This window comes from Triturus cristatus, chromosome 6 (genome assembly GCF_964204655.1).
Source record: "Triturus cristatus chromosome 6, aTriCri1.1, whole genome shotgun sequence".
NCBI lineage: Eukaryota > Metazoa > Chordata > Amphibia > Caudata > Salamandridae > Triturus > Triturus cristatus.
This window is the reverse complement of record NC_140589.1, coordinates 1,102,721,813-1,102,744,556: the sequence shown is the minus strand read 5'-3', so window position 1 is coordinate 1,102,744,556 and position 22,744 is coordinate 1,102,721,813.

Here is a 22,744-nt window from a genome sequence, read left to right as displayed (position 1 = left end):
TACACTATAGCTATTAGGCCAGAGTAAGAGTTAAGACCTTAACCATTAGGCCAGAATACGAGTCTAAGACCTTAGCTATTAGGCCAAAGTAAGAGTTAAGACCTTAACCATTAGGCCAGAGTAAGAGTTAAGACATTAACCATTAGGCAAGAGTACGAGTCTAAGACCTTAGCTATTAGGCCAGAGTAAGAGTTAAGACCTTAGCTACTAAGCCAGAGTAAGAGTTAAGACCTTAACCAATAGGCCAGAGTAAGAGTTAAGACCTTCACAATTAGGCCAGAGTACGAGTCTAAGACCTTAGCTATTAGGCCAGAGTAAGAGTTAAGACCTTAGCTATTAGGCCAGAGTAAGAGTTAAGACCTTAACCATTAGGCCAGAGTACGAGTCTAAGACCTTAGCTATTAGGCCAGAGTAAGAGTTAAGACCTTAACCAGTAGGCCAGAGTAAGAGTTAAGAACTTAACCTGTAGGCCATAGTACGAGTCTAAGACCTTAGCTTTTAGGCCAGAGTAAGAGTTAAGACCTTAGCTATTAGGCCAGAGTAAGAGTTAAGACGTTAACCATTAGGCCACAGTACAAGTCTAAGACCTTAGCTATTAGGCCAGAGTAAGAGTTAAGACATTAACCAGTAGGCCAGAGTAAGAGTTAAGAACTTAACCTGTATGCCATAGTACGAGTTTAAGACCTTAGCTATTAGGCCAGAGTAAGAGTTAAGACCTTAGCTATTAGGCCAGAGTAAGAGTTAAGACCTTAACCATTAGGCCAAAGTACGAGTCTAAGACCTTAGCTATTAGGCCAGAGTAAGAGTTAAGACCTTAGCTATTAGGCCAGAGTAAAAGTTAAGACCTTAGCTATTAGGCCAGAGTAAGAGTTAAGACCTTAACCATTAGGCCAGAGTATGAGTCTAAGACCTTAGCTATTAGGCTAGAGTAAGAGTTAAGACCTTAACCAGTAGGCCAGAGTAAGAGTTAAGACCTTAACCATTAGTCCAGAGTACGAGTCTAAGACCTTAGCTATTAGGCCAGAGAAAGAGTTAAGACCTTAGCTATTGGGCCAGAGTAAGAGTGAAGACCTTAACCATTAGGCCAGAGTACGAGTCTAAGACCTTAGCTATTAGGCCAGAGTAAGAGTTAAGACCTTAACCATTAGGCCAGAGTACGAGTTTAAGACCTTAGCTATTAGGCCAGAGTAAGAATGAAGACCTTAGCTATTAGGCCTGAGTAAGAGTTAAGACCTTAGCTATTAGGCCAGAGTACGAGTTAAGACCTTAACCAGTGGGCCAGAGTAAGAGTTAAGACCTTAACCTGTAGGCCAGAGTAGGAGTTAAGACCTAAACCTGTAGGCCATACTATGAGTTCAAGACCTTAGCTACTAGGCCAGAGTAAGAGTTAAGACCTTAGCTATTAGGCCAGAGTAAGAGCTAAGACCTTAACCAGTAGGCCAGAGTAAGAGTTAAGACCTTAACCTGTAGGCCATAGTACGAGTCTAAGACCTTAGCTATTAGGCCAGAGTAAGAGTTAAGACCTTAACCAGTAGGCCAGAGTAAGAGTTAAGACCTTAACCATTAGGCCAGAGTATGAGTCTAAGACCTAAGCTATTAGGCCAGAGTAAGAGTTAAGACCTTAGCTATTAGGCCAGAGTAAGAGTTAAGACCTTAACCAGTAGGCGAGAGTGAGAGTTAAGACCTTAACCTGTAGGCCATAGTATGAGTCTAAGACCTTAGCTATTAGGCCAGAGTAAGAGTTAAGACCTTGGCTATTAGGCCAGAGTAAGAGTTAAGACCTTAACCAGTAGGCCAGAGTAAGAGTTAATACCTTAACCATTAGGCCAGAGTAAGAGTTAAGACCTTAACCATAAGGCCAGAGTATGAGTCTAAGACCTTAGCTATTAGGCCAGAGTAAGAGTTAAGACCTTTACCTGTAGGCCAGAGTACGAGTCTAAGACCTTAGCTGTTAGGCCAGAGTAAGAGTTAAGACCTTAACCAGTAGGCCAGAGTAAGAGTTAAGACCTTAACCTGTAGGCCATAGTACGAGTCTAAGACCTTAGCTATTAGGCCAGAGTAAGAGTTAAGACCTTAACCTGTAGGCCAGAGTAAGAGTTAAGACCTTAACCTGTAGGCCAGAGTACGAGTCTAAGACCTTAGCTATTAGGCCAGGGTAAGAGTTAAGACCTTATCCAGTAGGCCAGAGTAAGAGTTAAGACCTTAGCTATTAGGCCAGAGTAAGAGTTAAGACCTTAGCTATTAGGCCAGAGTAAGAGTTAAGACCTTAAGCAGTAGGCCAGAGTAAGAGTTAAGACCTTAACCTGTAGGCCATAGTACGAGTCTAAGACCTTAGCTATTAGGCCAGAGTAAAAGTTAAGACCTTAACCAGTAGGCCAGAGTAAGAGTTAAGAACTTAACCAGTAGGCCAGAGTAAGAGTTAAGAACTTAACCTGTAGGCCATAGTATGAGTCTAAGACCTTAGCTATTAGGCCAGAGTAAGAGTTAAGACCTTAGCTATTAGGCCAGAGTAAGAGTTAAGACCTTAACCATTAGGCCACAGAACGAGTCTAAGACCTTAGCTATTAGGCCAGAGTAAGAGTTAAGACATTAACCAGTAGGCCAGAGTAAGAGTTAAGAACTTAACCTGTAGGCCATAGTACGAGTTTAAGACCTTAGCTATTAGGCCAGAGTAAGAGTTAAGACCTTAGCTATTAGGCCAGAGTAAGAGTTAAGACCTTAACCATTAGGCCAAAGTACGAGTCTAAGACCTTATCTATTAGGCCAGAGTAAGAGTTAAGACCTTAGCTATTAGGCCAGAGTAAAAGTTAAGACCTTAACCAGTAGGCCAGAGTAAGAGTTAAGACCTTAACCATTAGGCCAGAGTACGAGTCTAAGACCTTAGCTATTAGGCCAGAGTAAAAGTTAAGACCTTAACCAGTAGGCCAGTGTAAGAGTTAAGACCTTAACCATTAGGCCAGAGTACGAGTCTAAGACCTTAGCTATTAGGCCAGAGTAAGAGTTAAGACCTTAACCAGTAGGCCAGTGTAAGAGTTAAGACCTTAACCATTAGGCCAGAGTACGAGTCTAAGACCTTAGCTATTAGGCCAGAGTACGAGTCTAAGACCTTAGCTATTAGGCCAGAGTAAGAGTTAAGACCTTAGCTATTAGGCCAGAGTACGAGTCTAAGACCTTAGCTATTAGGCCAGAGTAAGAGTTAAGACCTTAACCAGTAGGCCAGTGTAAGAGTTAAGACCTTAACCATTAGGCCAGAGTACGAGTCTAAGACCTTAGCTATTAGGCCATAGTACGAGTCTAAGACCTTAGCTATTAGGCCAGAGTAAGAGTTAAGACCTAGGCTATTAGGCCAGAGTAAGAGTTAAGACCTTAACCAGTAGGCCAGAGTAAGAGTTAAGACCTTCACCATTAGGCCAGAGTACGAGTTAAGACCTTAACCAGTAGGCCAGAGTAAGAGTTAAGACCTTAACCTGTAGGCCAGAGTAGGAGTTAAGACCTAAACCTGTAGGCCATACTATGAGTCTAAGACCTTAGCTAATAGGCCAGAGTAAGAGTTAAGACCTTAGCTATTAGGCCAGAGTAAGAGTTAAGACCTTAACCAGTAGGCCAGAGTAAGAGTTAAGACCTTAACCTGTAGGCCATAGTACGAGTCTAAGACCTTAGCTATTAGGCCAGAGTAAGAGTTAAGACCTTAACCAGTAGGCCAGAGTAAGAGTTAAAACCTTAACCTGTAGGCCAGAGTACGAGTCTAAGACCTTAGCTATTAGGCCAGAGTAAGAGTTAAGACCTTAGCTATTAGGCCAGAGTAAGAGTTAAGACCTTAACCATTAGGCCAGAGTACGAGTCTAAGACCTAAGCTATTAGGCCAGAGTAAGAGTTAAGACCTAAGCTATTAGGCCAGAGTAAGAGTTAAGACCTTAGCTATTAGGCCAGAGTAAGAGTTAAGACCTTAACCAGTAGGCGAGAGTGAGAGTTAAGACCTTAACCTGTAGGCCATAGTATGAGTCTAAGACCTTAGCTATTAGGCCAGAGTAAGAGTTAAGACCTTGGCTATTAGACCAGAGTAAGAGTTAAGACCTTAACCAGTAGGCCAGAGTAAGAGTTAATACCTTAACCATTAGGCCAGAGTAAGAGTTAAGACCTTAACCATAAGGCCAGAGTATGAGTCTAAGACCTTAGCTATTAGGCCAGAGTAAGAGTTAAGACCTTTACCTGTAGGCCAGAGTATGAGTCTAAGACCTTATATGTTAGGCCAGAGTAAGAGTTAAGACCTTAACCAGTAGGCCAGAGTAAGAGTTAAGACCTTAACCTGTAGGCCATAGTACGAGTCTAAGACCTTAGCTATTAGGCCAGAGTAAGAGTTAAGACCTTAACCTGTAGGCCAGAGTAAGAGTTAAGACCTTAACCTGTAGGCCAGAGTACGAGTCTAAGACCTTAGCTATTAGGCCAGGGTAAGAGTTAAGACCTTAAGCAGTAGGCCAGAGTAAGAGTTAAGACCTTAACCTGTAGGCCATAGTACGAGTCTAAGACCTTAGCTATTAGGCCAGAGTAAAAGTTAAGACCTTAACCAGTAGGCCAGAGTAAGAGTTAAGAACTTAACCAGTAGGCCAGAGTAAGAGTTAAGAACTTAACCTGTAGGCCATAGTATGAGTCTAAGACCTTAGCTATTAGGCCAGAGTAAGAGTTAAGACCTTAGCTATTAGGCCAGAGTAAGAGTTAAGACCTTAACCATTAGGCCACAGAACGAGTCTAAGACCTTAGCTATTAGGCCAGAGTAAGAGTTAAGACATTAACCAGTAGGCCAGAGTAAGAGTTAAGAACTTAACCTGTAGGCCATAGTACGAGTTTAAGACCTTAGCTATTAGGCCAGAGTAATAGTTAAGACCTTAGCTATTAGGCCAGAGTAAGAGTTAAGACCTTAACCATTAGGCCAAAGTACGAGTCTAAGACCTTAGCTATTAGGCCAGAGTAAGAGTTAAGACCTTAGCTATTAGGCCAGAGTAAAAGTTAAGACCTTAACCAGTAGGCCAGAGTAAGAGTTAAGACCTTAACCATTAGGCCAGAATACGAGTCTAAGACCTTAGCTATTAGGCCAGAGTAAAAGTTAAGACCTTAACCAGTAGGCCAGTGTAAGAGTTAAGACCTTAACCATTAGGCCAGAGTACGAGTCTAAGACCTTAGCTATTAGGCCAGAGTAAGAGTTAAGACCTTAACCAGTAGGCCAGTGTAAGTGTTAAGACCTTAACCATTAGGCCAGAGTACGAGTCTAAGACCTTAGCTATTAGGCCAGAGTACGAGTCTAAGACCTTAGCTATTAGGCCAGAGTAAGAGTTAAGACCTTAGCTATTAGGCCAGAGTAAGAGTTAAGACCTTAGCTATTAGGCCAGAGTACGAGTCTAAGACCTTAGCTATTAGGCCAGAGTAAGAGTTAAGACCTTAACCAGTAGGCCAGTGTAAGAGTTAAGACCTTAACCATTAGGCCAGAGTACGAGTCTAAGAACTTAGCTATTAGGCCATAGTACGAGTCTAAGACCTTAGCTATTAGGCCAGAGTAAGAGTTAAGACCTAGGCTATTAGGCCAGAATAAGAGTTAAGACCTTAGCTATTAGGCCAGAGTACGAGTCTAAGACCTTAGCTATTAGGCCAGAGTAAGAGTTAAAACCTTAACCTGTAGGCCAGAGTACGAGTCTAAGACCTTAGCTATTAGGCCAGAGTAAGAGTTAAGACCTTAGCTATTAGGCCAGAGTAAGAGTTAAGACCTTAACCATTAGGCCAGAGTACGAGTCTAAGACCTAAGCTATTAGGCCAGAGTAAGAGTTAAGACCTAAGCTATTAGGCCAGAGTAAGAGTTAAGACCTTAGCTATTAGGCCAGAGTAAGAGTTAAGACCTTAACCAGTAGGCGAGAGTGAGAGTTAAGACCTTAACCTGTAGGCCATAGTATGAGTCTAAGACCTTAGCTATTAGGCCAGAGTAAGAGTTAAGACCTTGGCTATTAGACCAGAGTAAGAGTTAAGACCTTAACCAGTAGGCCAGAGTAAGAGTTAATACCTTAACCATTAGGCCAGAGTAAGAGTTAAGACCTTAATCATAAGGCCAGAGTATGAGTCTAAGACCTTAGCTATTAGGCCAGAGTAAGAGTTAAGACCTTTACCTGTAGGCCAGAGTATGAGTCTAAGACCTTATATGTTAGGCCAGAGTAAGAGTTAAGACCTTAACCAGTAGGCCAGAGTAAGAGTTAAGACCTTAACCTGTAGGCCATAGTACGAGTCTAAGACCTTAGCTATTAGGCCAGAGTAAGAGTTAAGACCTTAACCTGTAGGCCAGAGTAAGAGTTAAGACCTTAACCTGTAGGCCAGAGTACGAGTCTAAGACCTTAGCTATTAGGCCAGGGTAAGAGTTAAGACCTTAAGCAGTAGGCCAGAGTAAGAGTTAAGACCTTAACCTGTAGGCCATAGTACGAGTCTAAGACCTTAGCTATTAGGCCAGAGTAAAAGTTAAGACCTTAACCAGTAGGCCAGAGTAAGAGTTAAGAACTTAACCAGTAGGCCAGAGTAAGAGTTAAGAACTTAACCTGTAGGCCATAGTATGAGTCTAAGAACTTAGCTATTAGGCCAGAGTAAGAGTTAAGACCTTAGCTATTAGGCCAGAGTAAGAGTTAAGACCTTAACCATTAGGCCACAGAACGAGTCTAAGACCTTAGCTATTAGGCCAGAGTAAGAGTTAAGACATTAACCAGTAGGCCAGAGTAAGAGTTAAGAACTTAACCTGTAGGCCATAGTACGAGTTTAAGACCTTAGCTATTAGGCCAGAGTAAGAGTTAAGACCTTAGCTATTAGGCCAGAGTAAGAGTTAAGACCTTAACCATTAGGCCAAAGTACGAGTCTAAGACCTTAGCTATTAGGCCAGAGTAAGAGTTAAGACCTTAGCTATTAGGCCAGAGTAAAAGTTAAGACCTTAACCAGTAGGCCAGAGTAAGAGTTAAGACCTTAACCATTAGGCCAGAGTACGAGTCTAAGACCTTAGCTATTAGGCCAGAGTAAAAGTTAAGACCTTAACCAGTAGGCCAGTGTAAGAGTTAAGACCTTAAGCATTAGGCCAGAGTACGAGTCTAAGACCTTAGCTATTAGGCCAGAGTAAGAGTTAAGACCTTAACCAGTAGGCCAGTGTAAGTGTTAAGACCTTAACCATTAGGCCAGAGTACGAGTCTAAGACCTTAGCTATTAGGCCAGAGTACAAGTCTAAGAGCTTAGCTATTAGGCCAGAGTAAGAGTTAAGACCTTAGCTATTAGGCCAGAGTAAGAGTTAAGACCTTAGCTATTAGGCCAGAGTACGAGTCTAAGACCTTAGCTATTAGGCCAGAGTAAGAGTTAAGACCTTAACCAGTAGGCCAGTGTAAGAGTTAAGACCTTAACCATTAGGCCAGAGTACGAGTCTAAGACCTTAGCTATTAGGCCATAGTACGAGTCTAAGACCTTAGCTATTAGGCCAGAGTAAGAGTTAAGACCTAGGCTATTAGGCCAGAATAAGAGTTAAGACCTTAGCTATTAGGCCAGAGTACGAGTCTAAGACCTTAGCTATTAGGCCAGAGTAAGAGTTAAGACCTTAGCTATTAGGCCAGAGTACGAGTCTAAGACCTTAGCTATTAGGCCAGAGTACGAGTCTAAGACCTTAGCTATTAGGCCAGAGTAAGAGTTAAGACCTTAGCTATTAGGCCAGAGTAAGAGTTAAGACCTTAGCTATTAGGCCAGAGTATGAGTCTAAGACCTTAGCTATTAGGCCAGAGTAAGAGTTAAGACCTTAACCAGTAGGCCAGTGTAAGAGTTAAGACCTTAACCATTAGGCCAGAGTACGAGTCTAAGACCTTAGCTATTAGGCCAGAGTACGAGTCTAAGACCTTAGCTATTAGGCCAGACTAAGAGTTAAGACCTTAACTATTAGGCCAGAGTAAGAGTTAAGACCTTAGCTATTAGGCCAGAGTACGAGTCTAAGACCTTAGCTATTAGGCCAGAGTACGAGTCTAAGACCTTAGCTATTAGGCCAGAATAAGAGTTAAGACCTTAGCTATCAGGCCAGAGTAAGAGTTAAGACCTTAGCTATTAGGCCAGAGTACGAGTCTAAGACCTTAGCTAGCAGGCCATAGTACGAGTCTTACACCTTAGCTATTAGGCCAGAGTAAGAGTTAAGACCTTAACCAGTACGCCAGTGTAAGAGTTAAGACCTTAACCTGTAGGCCAGAGTAAGAGTTAAGACCTTAACCTGTAGGCCATAGTAGGAGTCTTAGACCTTAGCTATTAGGCCAGAGTAAGAGTTAAGACCTTAACCAGTAGGCCAGAGTAAGAGTTAAGACCTTAACCATTAGGCCAGAGTACGAGTCTAAGACCTTAGCTATTAGGCCAGAGTACGAGTCTAAGACCATAGCTATTAGGCCAGAGTATGAGTTAAGACCGTAACCATTAAGCCAGAGTAAGAGTTAACACCGTAACCATTAAGCCAGAGCACGAGTCTAAGACCTTAGCTATTTAGCCAGAGTAAGAGTTAAGACCTTAGCTATTAGGCCAGAGTAAGAGTTAAGACCTTAACCATTACGCCAGAGTACGAGTCTAAGACCTTAGCTATTAGGCCAGAGTAAGTGTTAAGACCTGAGCTATTATGCCAGACTGAGAGTTAAGACCTTAATCAGTAGGCCAGAGTAAGAGTTAAGACCTTAACCAGTAGGCCAGAGTAAGAGTTAAGACCTTAACCATTAGGCCAGAGTACGAGTCTAAGACCTTAGCTATTTGGCCAGAGTAAGAGTTAAGACCTTAACCAGTAGGCCAGAGTTAGAGTTAAGACCTTAACCTGTAGGCCATAGTACGAGTCTAAGACCTTAGCTATTAGGCCAGAGTAAGAGTTAAGACCTTAACCAGTCGGCCAGAGTAAGAGTTAAGACCTTAACCAGTAGGCCAGAGTACGAGTCTAACACCTTAGCTATTAGGCCAGAGTAAGAGTTAAGACCTTAACCAGTAGGCCAGAGAAAGAGTTAAGACCTTAACCATTAGACCAGAGTACGAGTCTAGGACCTTAGCTATTAGACCCGAGTAAGAGTTAAGACCTTAACCAGTAGGCCAGAGTAAGAGTTAAGACCTTAACCAGTAGGCCAGAGTACGAGTCTAAGACCTTAGCTATTAGGCCAGAGTAAGAGTTAAGACCTTAACCATTAGGCCAGAGTATGAGTCTAAGACCTTAGCTATTAGGCCAGAGTAAGAGTTAAGACCTTAATCAGTAGGCCAGAGTAAGAGTTAAGACCTTAACCATTAGTCCAGAGTACAAGTCAAAGACCTTAGCTATTAGGCCAGAGAAAGAGTTAAGACCTTAGCTATTGGGCCAGAGTAAGAGTGAAGACCTTAACCATTAGGCCAGAGTACGAGTCTAAGACCTTAGCTATTAGGCCAGAGTAAGAGTGAAGACCTTAACCATTAGGCCAGAGTACGAGTCTAAGACCTTAGCTATTAGGCCAGAGTAAGAATTAAGACCTTAGCTATTAGGCCTGAGTAAGAGTTAAGACCTTAGCTATTAGGCCAGAGTACGAGTTAAGACCTTAACCAGTAGGCCAGAGTAAGAGTTAAGACCTTAATCTGTAGGCCAGAGTAGGAGTTAATACCTAAACCTGTAGGCCATACTATGAGTCTAAGACCTTAGCTACTAGGCCAGAGTAAGAGTTAAGACCTTAGCTATTAGGCCAGAGTACGAGTCTAAGACCTTAGCTATTAGGCCAGAGTACGAGTCTAAGACCTTAGCTATTAGGCCAGACTAAGAGTTAAGACCTTAACTATTAGGCCAGAGTAAGAGTTAAGACCTTAGCTATTAGGCCAGAGTACGAGTCTAAGACCTTAGCTATTAGGCCAGAGTACGAGTCTAAGACCTTAGCTATTAGGCCAGAATAAGAGTTAAGACCTTAGCTATCAGGCCAGAGTAAGAGTTAAGACCTTAGCTATTAGGCCAGAGTACGAGTCTAAGACCTTAGCTAGCAGGCCATAGTACGAGTCTTACACCTTAGCTATTAGGCCAGAGTAAGAGTTAAGACCTTAACCAGTACGCCAGTGTAAGAGTTAAGACCTTAACCTGTAGGCCAGAGTAAGAGTTAAGACCTTAACCTGTAGGCCATAGTAGGAGTCTTAGACCTTAGCTATTAGGCCAGAGTAAGAGTTAAGACCTTAACCAGTAGGCCAGAGTAAGAGTTAAGACCTTAACCATTAGGCCAGAGTACGAGTCTAAGACCTTAGCTATTAGGCCAGAGTACGAGTCTAAGACCATAGCTATTAGGCCAGAGTATGAGTTAAGACCGTAACCATTAAGCCAGAGTAAGAGTTAACACCGTAACCATTAAGCCAGAGCACGAGTCTAAGACCTTAGCTATTTAGCCAGAGTAAGAGTTAAGACCTTAGCTATTAGGCCAGAGTAAGAGTTAAGACCTTAACCATTACGCCAGAGTACGAGTCTAAGACCTTAGCTATTAGGCCAGAGCAAGTGTTAAGACCTGAGCTATTATGCCAGACTGAGAGTTAAGACCTTAATCAGTAGGCCAGAGTAAGAGTTAAGACCTTAACCAGTAGGCCAGAGTAAGAGTTAAGACCTTAACCATTAGGCCAGAGTACGAGTCTAAGACCTTAGCTATTTGGCCAGAGTAAGAGTTAAGACCTTAACCAGTAGGCCAGAGTTAGAGTTAAGACCTTAACCTGTAGGCCATAGTACGAGTCTAAGACCTTAGCTATTAGGCCAGAGTAAGAGTTAAGACCTTAACCAGTCGGCCAGAGTAAGAGTTAAGACCTTAACCAGTAGGCCAGAGTACGAGTCTAACACCTTAGCTATTAGGCCAGAGTAAGAGTTAAGACCTTAACCAGTAGGCCAGAGAAAGAGTTAAGACCTTAACCATTAGACCAGAGTACGAGTCTAGGACCTTAGCTATTAGACCCGAGTAAGAGTTAAGACCTTAACCAGTAGGCCAGAGTAAGAGTTAAGACCTTAACCAGTAGGCCAGAGTACGAGTCTAAGACCTTAGCTATTAGGCCAGAGTAAGAGTTAAGACCTTAACCATTAGGCCAGAGTATGAGTCTAAGACCTTAGCTATTAGGCCAGAGTAAGAGTTAAGACCTTAATCAGTAGGCCAGAGTAAGAGTTAAGACCTTAACCATTAGTCCAGAGTACAAGTCAAAGACCTTAGCTATTAGGCCAGAGAAAGAGTTAAGACCTTAGCTATTGGGCCAGAGTAAGAGTGAAGACCTTAACCATTAGGCCAGAGTACGAGTCTAAGACCTTAGCTATTAGGCCAGAGTAAGAGTGAAGACCTTAACCATTAGGCCAGAGTACGAGTCTAAGACCTTAGCTATTAGGCCAGAGTAAGAATTAAGACCTTAGCTATTAGGCCAGAGTAAGAGTTAAGACCTTAGCTATTAGGCCAGAGTAAGAGTTAAGACCTTAACCAGTAGGCCAGAGTAAGAGTTAAGACCTTAACCTGTAGGCCATAGTACGAGTCTAAGACCTTAGCTATTAGGCCAGAGTAAGAGTTAAGACCTAAACCAGTAGGCCTGAGTAAGAGTTAAAACCTTAACCTGTAGGCCAGAGTACGAGAATAAGACCTTAGCTATTAGGCCAGAGTAAGAGTTAAGACCTTAGCTATTAGGCCAGAGTAAGAGTTAAGACCTTAGCTATTAGGCCAGAGTAAGAGTTAAGACCTTAACCATTAGGCCAGAGTACGAGTCTAAGACCTAAGCTATTAGGCCAGAGTAAGAGTTAAGACCTTAGCTATTAGGCCAGAGTAAGAGTTAAGACCTTAACCAGTAGGCGAGAGTGAGAGTTAAGACCTTAACCTGTAGGCCATAGTATGAGTCTAAGACCTTAGCTATTAGGCCAGAGTAAGAGTTAAGACCTTGGCTATTAGGCCAGAGTAAGAGTTAAGACCTTAACCAGTAGGCCAGAGTAAGAGTTAATACCTTAACCATTAGGCCAGAGTAAGAGTCAAGACCATAACCATAAGGCCAGAGTATGAGTCTAAGACCTTAGCTATTAGGCCAGAGTAAGAGTTAAGACCTTAACCTGTAGGCCAGAGTACGAGTCTAAGACCTTAGCTGTTACGCCAGAGTAAGAGTTAAGACCTTAACCAGTAGTCCAGAGTAAGAGTTAAGACCTTAACCTGTAGGCCATAGTACGAGTCTAAGACCTTAGCTATTAGGCCAGAGTAAGAGTTAAGACCTTAACCAGTAGGCCAGAGTAAGAGTTAAGACCTTAACCTGTAGGCCAGAGTAAGAGTTAAGACCTTAACCTGTAGGCCAGAATACGAGTCTAAGACCTTAGCTATTAGGCCAGGGTAAGAGTTAAGACCTTATCCAGTAGGCCAGAGTAAGAGTTAAGACCTTAGCTATTAGGCCAGAGTACGAGTCTTAGACCTTAGCTATTAGGCCAGAGTAAGAGTTAAGACCTTAGCTATTAGGCCATAGTAAGAGTTAAGACCTTAGCTATTAGGCCAGAGTACGAGTATAAGACCTTAGCTATTAGGCCATAGTACGAGTCTAAGACCTTAGCTATTAGGCCAGAGTAAGAGTTAAGACCTTAGCTATTAGGCCAGAGTACGAGTCTAAGACCTTAGCTATCAGGCCATAGTACGAGTCTTACACTATAGCTATTAGGCCAGAGTAAGAGTTAAGACCTTAACCATTAGGCCAGAATACGAGTCTAAGACCTTAGCTATTAGGCCAAAGTAAGAGTTAAGACCTTAACCATTAGGCCAGAGTAAGAGTTAAGACCTTAACCATTAGGCAAGAGTACGAGTCTAAGACCTTAGCTATTAGGCCAGAGTAAGAGTTAAGACCTTAGCTACTAAGCCAGAGTAAGAGTTAAGACCTTAACCAATAGGCCAGAGTAAGAGTTAAGACCTTCACAATTAGGCCAGAGTACGAGTCTAAGACCTTAGCTATTAGGCCAGAGTAAGAGTTAAGACCTTAGCTATTAGGCCAGAGTAAGAGTTAAGACCTTAACCATTAGGCCAGAGTACGAGTCTAAGACCTTAGCTATTAGGCCAGAGTAAGAGTTAAGACCTTAACCAGTAGGCCAGAGTAAGAGTTAAGAACTTAACCTGTAGGCCATAGTACGAGTCTAAGACCTTAGCTTTTAGGCCAGAGTAAGAGTTAAGACCTTAGCTATTAGGCCAGAGTAAGAGTTAAGACGTTAACCATTGGGCCACAGTACGAGTCTAAGACCTTAGCTATTAGGCCAGAGTAAGAGTTAAGACATTAACCAGTAGGCCAGAGTAAGAGTTAAGAACTTAACCTGTATGCCATAGTACGAGTTTAAGACCTTAGCTATTAGGCCAGAGTAAGAGTTAAGACCTTAGCTATTAGGCCAGAGTAAGAGTTAAGACCTTAACCATTAGGCCAAAGTACGAGTCTAAGACCTTAGCTATTAGGCCAGAGTAAGAGTTAAGACCTTAGCTATTAGGCCAGAGTAAAAGTTAAGACCTTAGCTATTAGGCCAGAGTAAGAGTTAAGACCTTAACCATTAGGCCAGAGTATGAGTCTAAGACCTTAGCTATTAGGCTAGAGTAAGAGTTAAGACCTTAACCAGTAGGCCAGAGTAAGAGTTAAGACCTTAACCATTAGTCCAGAGTACGAGTCTAAGACCTTAGCTATTAGGCCAGAGAAAGAGTTAAGACCTTAGCTATTGGGCCAGAGTAAGAGTGAAGACCTTAACCATTAGGCCAGAGTACGAGTCTAAGACCTTAGCTATTAGGCCAGAGTAAGAGTTAAGACCTTAACCATTAGGCCAGAGTACGAGTTTAAGACCTTAGCTATTAGGCCAGAGTAAGAATGAAGACCTTAGCTATTAGGCCTGAGTAAGAGTTAAGACCTTAGCTATTAGGCCAGAGTACGAGTTAAGACCTTAACCAGTGGGCCAGAGTAAGAGTTAAGACCTTAACCTGTAGGCCAGAGTAGGAGTTAAGACCTAAACCTGTAGGCCATACTATGAGTCTAAGACCTTAGCTACTAGGCCAGAGTAAGAGTTAAGACCTTAGCTATTAGGCCAGAGTAAGAGCTAAGACCTTAACCAGTAGGCCAGAGTAAGAGTTAAGACCTTAACCTGTAGGCCATAGTACGAGTCTAAGACCTTAGCTATTAGGCCAGAGTAAGAGTTAAGACCTTAACCAGTAGGCCAGAGTAAGAGTTAAGACCTTAACCATTAGGCCAGAGTATGAGTCTAAGACCTAAGCTATTAGGCCAGAGTAAGAGTTAAGACCTTAGCTATTAGGCCAGAGTAAGAGTTAAGACCTTAACCAGTAGGCGAGAGTGAGAGTTAAGACCTTAACCTGTAGGCCATAGTATGAGTCTAAGACCTTAGCTATTAGGCCAGAGTAAGAGTTAAGACCTTGGCTATTAGGCCAGAGTAAGAGTTAAGACCTTAACCAGTAGGCCAGAGTAAGAGTTAATACCTTAACCATTAGGTCAGAGTAAGAGTTAAGACCTTAACCATAAGGCCAGAGTATGAGTCTAAGACCTTAGCTATTAGGCCAGAGTAAGAGTTAAGACCTTTACCTGTAGGCCAGAGTACGAGTCTAAGACCTTAGCTGTTAGGCCAGAGTAAGAGTTAAGACCTTAACCAGTAGGCCAGAGTAAGAGTTAAGACCTTAACCTGTAGGCCATAGTACGAGTCTAAGACCTTAGCTATTAGGCCAGAGTAAGAGTTAAGACCTTAACCTGTAGGCCAGAGTAAGAGTTAAGACCTTAACCTGTAGGCCAGAGTACGAGTCTAAGACCTTAGCTATTAGGCCAGGGTAAGAGTTAAGACCTTATCCAGTAGGCCAGAGTAAGAGTTAAGACCTTAGCTATTAGGCCAGAGTAAGAGTTAAGACCTTAGCTATTAGGCCAGAGTAAGAGTTAAGACCTTAAGCAGTAGGCCAGAGTAAGAGTTAAGACCTTAACCTGTAGGCCATAGTACGAGTCTAAGACCTTAGCTATTAGGCCAGAGTAAAAGTTAAGACCTTAACCAGTAGGCCAGAGTAAGAGTTAAGAACTTAACCAGTAGGCCAGAGTAAGAGTTAAGAACTTAACCTGTAGGCCATAGTATGAGTCTAAGACCTTAGCTATTAGGCCAGAGTAAGAGTTAAGACCTTAGCTATTAGGCCAGAGTAAGAGTTAAGACCTTAACCATTAGGCCACAGAACGAGTCTAAGACCTTAGCTATTAGGCCAGAGTAAGAGTTAAGACATTAACCAGTAGGCCAGAGTAAGAGTTAAGAACTTAACCTGTAGGCCATAGTACGAGTTTAAGACCTTAGCTATTAGGCCAGAGTAAGAGTTAAGACCTTAGCTATTAGGCCAGAGTAAGAGTTAAGACCTTAACCATTAGGCCAAAGTACGAGTCTAAGACCTTAGCTATTAGGCCAGAGTAAGAGTTAAGACCTTAGCTATTAGGCCAGAGTAAAAGTTAAGACCTTAACCAGTAGGCCAGAGTAAGAGTTAAGACCTTAACCATTAGGCCAGAGTACGAGTCTAAGACCTTAGCTATTAGGCCAGAGTAAAAGTTAAGACCTTAACCAGTAGGCCAGTGTAAGAGTTAAGACCTTAACCATTAGGCCAGAGTACGAGTCTAAGACCTTAGCTATTAGGCCAGAGTAAGAGTTAAGACCTTAACCAGTAGGCCAGTGTAAGAGTTAAGACCTTAACCATTAGGCCAGAGTACGAGTCTAAGACCTTAGCTATTAGGCCAGAGTACGAGTCTAAGACCTTAGCTATTAGGCCAGAGTAAGAGTTAAGACCTTAGCTATTAGGCCAGAGTACGAGTCTAAGACCTTAGCTATTAGGCCAGAGTAAGAGTTAAGACCTTAACCAGTAGGCCAGTGTAAGAGTTAAGACCTTAACCATTAGGCCAGAGTACGAGTCTAAGACCTTAGCTATTAGGCCATAGTACGAGTCTAAGACCTTAGCTATTAGGCCAGAGTAAGAGTTAAGACCTAGGCTATTAGGCCAGAGTAAGAGTTAAGACCTTAGCTATTAGGCCAGAGTACGAGTCTAAGACCTTAGCTATTAGGCCAGAGTAAGAGTTAAGACCTTAGCTATTAGGCCAGAGTACGAGTCTAAGACCTTAGCTATTAGGCCAGAGTACGAGTCTAAGACCTTAGCTATTAGGCCAGAGTAAGAGTTAAGACCTTAGCTATTAGGCCAGAGTAAGAGTTAAGACCTTAGCTATTAGGCCAGAGTATGAGTCTAAGACCTTAGCTATTAGGCCAGAGTAAGAGTTAAGACCTTAACCAGTAGGCCAGAGTAAGAGTTAAGACCTTAGCTATTAGGCCAGAGTAAGAGTTAAGACCTCAACCATTAGGCCAGAGTACGAGTCTAAGACCTTAGCTATTAGGCCAGAGTAAGAGTTAAGACATTAACCAGTAGGCCAGAGTAAGAGTTAAGAACTTAACCTGTAGGCCATAGTACGAGTTTAAGACCTTAGCTATTAGGCCAGAGTAAGAGTTAAGACCTTAGCTATTAGGCCAGAGTAAGAGTTAAGACCTTAACCATTAGGCCAGAGTACGAGTTAAGACCTTAACCAGTAGGCCAGAGTAAGAGTTAAGACCTTAACCTGTAGGCCAGAGTAGGAGTTAAGACCTAAACCTGTAGGCCATACTATGAGTCTAAGACCTTAGCTACTAGGCCAGAGTAAGAGTTAAGACCTTAGCTATTAGGCCAGAGTAAGAGTTAAGACCTTAACCAGTAGGCCAGAGTAAGAGTTAAGACCTTAACCTGTAGGCCATAGTACGAGTCTAAGACCTTAGCTATTAGGCCAGAGTAAGAGTTAAGACCTTAACCAGTAGGCCAGAGTAAGAGTTAAAACCTTAACCTGTAGGCCAGAGTACGAGTCTAAGACCTTAGCTATTAGGCCAGAGTAAGAGTTAAGACCTTAGCTATTAGGCCAGAGTAAGAGTTAAGACCTTAACCATTAGGCCAGAGTACGAGTCTAAGACCTAAGCTATTAGGCCAGAGTAAGAGTTAAGACCTAAGCTATTAGGCCAGAGTAAGAGTTAAGACCTTAGCTATTATGCCAGAGTAAGAGTTAAGACCTTAACCTGAAGGCCATAGTACGAGTCTAAGACCTTAGCTATTAGGCCAGAGTAAGAGTTAAGACCTTAGCTATTAGGCCAGAGTAAGAGTTAAGACCTTAACCATTAGGCCAGAGTACGAGTCTAAGACCTTAGCTATTAGGCCAGAGTAAGAGTTAAGACCTTAGCTATTAGGCCAGAGTAAGAGTTAAGACCTTAGCTATTAGGCCAGAGCATGAGTCTAAGACCTTAGCTATTAGGCCAGAGTAAGAGTTAAGACCTTAACCAGTAGGCCAGAGTACGAGTCTAAGACCTTAGCTATTAGGCCAGAGTACGAGGCTAAGACCTTAGCTATTAGGCCAGAGTAAGAGTTAAGACCTTAACTATTAGGCCAGAGTAAGAGTTAAGACCTTAGCTATTAGGCCAGAGTACAAGTCTAAGACCTTAGCTATTAGGTCAGAGTACGAGTCTAAGACCTTAGCTATTAGGCCAGAGTAAGAATTAAGACCTTAGCTATTAGGCCTGAGTAAGAGTTAAGACCTTAGCTATTAGGCCAGAGTACGAGTTAAGACCTTAACCAGTAGGCCAGAGTAAGAGTTAAGACCTTAACCTGTAGGCCAGAGTAGGAGTTAAGACCTAAACCTGTAGGCCATACTATGAGTCTAAGACCTTAGCTACTAGGCCAGAGTAAGAGTTAAGACCTTAACCAGTAGGCCAGAGTAAGAGTTAAGACCTTAACCTGTAGGCCATAATACGAGTCTAAGACCTTAGCTATTAGGCCAGAGTAAGAGTTAAGACCTTAACCAGTAGGCCAGAGTAAGAGTTAAAACCTTAACCTGTAGGCCAGAGTACGAGTCTAAGACCTTAGCTATTAGGCCAGAGTAAGAGTTAAGACCTTAGCTATTAGGCCAGAGTAAGAGTTGAGACCTTAACCATTAGGCCAGAGTACGAGTCTAAGACCTAAGCTATTAGGCCAGAGTAAGAGTTAAGACCTTAGCTATTAGGCCAGAGTAAGAGTTAAGACCTTAACCAGTAGGCGAGAGTGAGAGTTAAGACCTTAACCTGTAGACCATAGTATGAGTCTAAGACCTTAGCTATTAGGCCAGAGTAAGAGTTAAAACCTTGGCTATTAGGCCAGAGTAAGAGTTAAGACCTTAACCAGTAAGCCAGAGTAAGAGTTAATACCTTAACCATTAGGCCAGAGTAAGAGTTAAGACCTTAACCATAAGACCAGAGTATGAGTCTAAGACCTTAGCTATTAGGCCAGAGTAAGAGTTAAGACCTTAACCTGTAGGCCAGAGTACGAGTCTAAGACCTTAGCTGTTAGGCCAGAGTAAGAGTTAAGACCTTAACCAGTAGTCCAGAGTAAGAGTTAAGACCTTAACCTGTAGGCCATAGTACGAGTCTAAGACCTTAGCTATTAGGCCAGAGTAAGAGTTAAGACCTTAGCTATTAGGCCAGAGTAAGAGTTAAGACCTTAGCTATTAGGCCAGAGTAAGAGTTAAGACCTTAACCATTAGGCCAGAGTACGAGTCTAAGACCTTAGCTATTAGGCCAGAGTAAGAGTTAAGACCTTAGCTATTAGGCCAGAGTAAGAGTTAAGACCTTAGCTATTAGGCCAGAGCATGAGTCTAAGACCTTAGCTATTAGGCCAGAGTAAGAGTTAAGACCTTAACCAGTAGGCCAGTGTAAGAGTTAAGACCTTAACCATTAGGCCAGAGTACGAGTCTAAGACCTTAGCTATTAGGCCAGAGTACGAGGCTAAGACCTTAGCTATTAGGCCAGAGTAAGAGTTAAGACCTTAACTATTAGGCCAGAGTAAGAGTTAAGACCTTAGCTATTAGGCCAGAGTACGAGTCTAAGACCTTAGCTATTAGGTCAGAGTACGAGTCTAAGACCTTAGCTATTAGGCCAGAATAAGAGTTAAGACCTTAGCTATCAGGCCAGAGTAAGAGTTAAGACCTTAGCTATTAGGCCAGAGTACGAGTCTAAGACCTTAGCTAGCAGGCCATAGTACGAGTCTTACACCTTAGCTATTAGGCCAGAGTAAGAGTTAAGACCTTAACCAGTACGCCAGTGTAAGAGTTAAGACCTTAACCTGTAGGCCAGAGTAAGAGTTAAGACCTTAACCTGTAGGCCATAGAAGGAGTCTTAGACCTTAGCTATTAGGCCAGAGTAAGAGTTAAGACCTTAACCAGTAGGCCAGAGTAAGAGTTAAGACCTTAACCATTAGGCCAGAGTACGAGTCTAAGACCTTAGCTATTAGGCCAGAGTACGAGTCTAAGACCATAGCTATTAGGCCAGAGTAAGAGTTAAGACCGTAACCATTAAGCCAGAGTAAGAGTTAACACCGTAACCATTAAGCCAGAGTACGAGTCTAAGACCTTAGCTATTTAGCCAGAGTAAGAGTTAAGACCTTAGCTATTAGGCCAGAGTAAGAGTTAAGACCTTAACCATTACGCCAGAGTACGAGTCTAAGACCTTAGCTATTAGGCCAGAGTAAGTGTTAAGACCTGAGCTATTATGCCAGACTGAGAGTTAAGACCTTAATCAGTAGGCCAGAGTAAGAGTTAAGACCTTAACCAGTAGGCCAGAGTAAGAGTTAAGACCTTAACCATTAGGCCAGAGTACGAGTCTAAGACCTTAGCTATTTGGCCAGAGTAAGAGTTAAGACCTTAACCAGTAGGCCAGAGTAAGAGTTAAGACCTTAACCTGTAGGCCATAGTACGAGTCTAAGACCTTAGCTATTAGGCCAGAGTAAGAGTTAAGACCTTAACCAGTCGGCCAGAGTAGGAGTTAAGACCTTAACCAGTAGGCCAGAGTACGAGTCTAACACCTTAGCTATTAGGCCAGAGTAAGAGTTAAGACCTTAACCAGTAGGCCAGAGAAAGAGTTAAGACCTTAACCATTAGACCAGAGTACGAGTCTAGGACCTTAGCTATTAGGCCAGAGTAAGAGTTAAGACCTTAACCAGTAGGCCAGAGTAAGAGTTAAGACCTTAACCAGTAGGCCAGAGTACGAGTCTAAGACCTTAGCTATTAGGCCAGAGTAAGAGTTAAGACCTTAACCATTAGGCCAGAGTATGAGTCTAAGACCTTAGCTATTAGGCCAAAGTAAGAGTTAAGACCTTAATCAGTAGGCCAGAGTAAGAGTTAAGACCTTAACCATTAGTCCAGAGTACAAGTCTAAGAACTTAGCTATTAGGCCAGAGAAAGAGTTAAGACCTTAGCTTTTGGGCCAGAGTAAGAGTGAAGACCTTAACCATTAGGCCAGAGTGCGAGTCTAAGACCTTAGCTATTAGGCCAGAGTAAGAGTGAAGACCTTAACCATTAGGCCAGAGTACGAGTCTAAGACCTTAGCTATTAGGCCAGAGTAAGAATTAAGACCTTAGCTATTAGGCCTGAGTAAGAGTTAAGACCTTAGCTATTAGGCCAGAGTACGAGTTAAGACCTTAACCAGTAGGCCAGAGTAAGAGTTAAGACCTTAATCTGTAGGCCAGAGTAGGAGTTAAGACCTAAACCTGTAGGCCATACTATGAGTCTAAGACCTTAGCTACTAGGCCAGAGTAAGAGTTAAGACCTTAACCAGTAGGCCAGAGTAAGAGTTAAGACCTTAACCTGTAGGCCATAATACGAGTCTAAGACCTTAGCTATTAGGCCAGAGTAAGAGTTAAGACCTTAACCAGTAGGCCAGAGTAAGAGTTAAAACCTTAACCTGTAGGCCAGAGTACGAGTCTAAGACCTTAGCTATTAGGCCAGAGTAAGAGTTAAGACCTTAGCTATTAGGCCAGAGTAAGAGTTGAGACCTTAACCATTAGGCCAGAGTACGAGTCTAAGACCTAAGCTATTAGGCCAGAGTAAGAGTTAAGACCTTAGCTATTAGGCCAGAGTAAGAGTTAAGACCTTAACCAGTAGGCGAGAGTGAGAGTTAAGACCTTAACCTGTAGACCATAGTATGAGTCTAAGACCTTAGCTATTAGGCCAGAGTAAGAGTTAAAACCTTGGCTATTAGGCCAGAGTAAGAGTTAAGACCTTAACCAGTAAGCCAGAGTAAGAGTTAATACCTTAACCATTAGGCCAGAGTAAGAGTTAAGACCTTAACCATAAGACCAGAGTATGAGTCTAAGACCTTAGCTATTAGGCCAGAGTAAGAGTTAAGACCTTAACCTGTAGGCCAGAGTACGAGTCTAAGACCTTAGCTGTTAGGCCAGAGTAAGAGTTAAGACCTTAACCAGTAGTCCAGAGTAAGAGTTAAGACCTTAACCTGTAGGCCATAGTACGAGTCTAAGACCTTAGCTATTAGGCCAGAGTAAGAGTTAAGACCTTAGCTATTAGGCCAGAGTAAGAGTTAAGACCTTAACCATTAGGCCAAAGTACGAGTCTAAGACCTTAGCTATTAGGCCAGAGTAAGAGTTAAGACCTTAATCAGTAGGCCAGAGTAAGAGTTAAGACCTTAACCTGTAGGCCAGAGTAAGAGTTAAGACCTTAACCTGTAGGCCAGAGTACGAGTCTAAGACCTTAGCTATTAGGCCAGGGTAAGAGTTAAGACCTTATCCAGTAGGCCAGAGTAAGAGTTAAGACCTTAGCTATTAGGCCAGAGTAAGAGTTAAGACCTTAGCTATTAGGCCAGAGTAAGAGTTAAGACCTTAAGCAGTAGGCCAGAGTAAGAGTTAAGACCTTAACCTGTAGGCCATAGTACGAGTCTAAGACCTTAGCTATTAGGCCAGAGTAAAAGTTAAGACCTTAACCAGTAGGCCAGAGTAAGAGTTATGAACTTAACCTGTAGGCCAGAGTAAGAGTTAAGACCTTAACCTGTAGGCCATAGTGAGGAAATATGAATTTTATGATCAGTTATGTCCCCTATCTTAGACCCCAACGGCTCCATGTATATGCTACAAGTACATGTATGTTCCCTCCAGTTCCAGTTATGAAGACGCAAATACATGTGCGTCCACCGTTAACATGTCCTCTTTCAGATCCGCCATGAATGGGTCGGATATTCCGTTCCTAAGTATGAAAGGCCACCGACTTTATGTGGTTCACTTTCCCCATTTTACAGTTCAGGCGAGTAGGCCCTGAATTCTGCCATCAAGCCTTTTCCTGCCTTCTACCTCTGACAGCTCCAGTCTGAGCTCGCATCTGTATCCATGAACTTTGTCCTACTCCCTGCACGGCTAACGGTGCCTGACTCGCCCTGTTGCCTGCCAAAAACTGTATTCAGCCTTCAAGTTATCTGCTCCGCTCCTCGAGAAATACATTCCTGCCTGGAGAAGGAGGAATTTAAACATGACCCATCTGCAAAGGAGAAAGCCTAGCCTTTCTGTCTCTTTTTGTGTGATTACAAAGCTCACGTCAGTGAAAAGCCCATAGCCCCCATGTAAGGCCTCTGCAGTAAATGAAGTAAATGAAGAAATAGATGCCACATCGGCTCTTGGTGATGAGCAACCTATGTCACAAATCAGTCCCTGCTCCAGACATCAGATATCAGAGAAAACAAGATGTGCTGGTCGTCCTGACACTGAAGGCCTCACTCACTGAAGGCCTCACTTCCAGACTTCCAGGTTGCATAGCAACCCACGTCAGTTACACGTCATGCTCGAGTTGAGCACAAGTAAGGCAAAGTTCCAGTACAATTCCAGCAGATCACGCAACCCCCTCCAGGTATCCACCCACACATGACAAATTACCCATT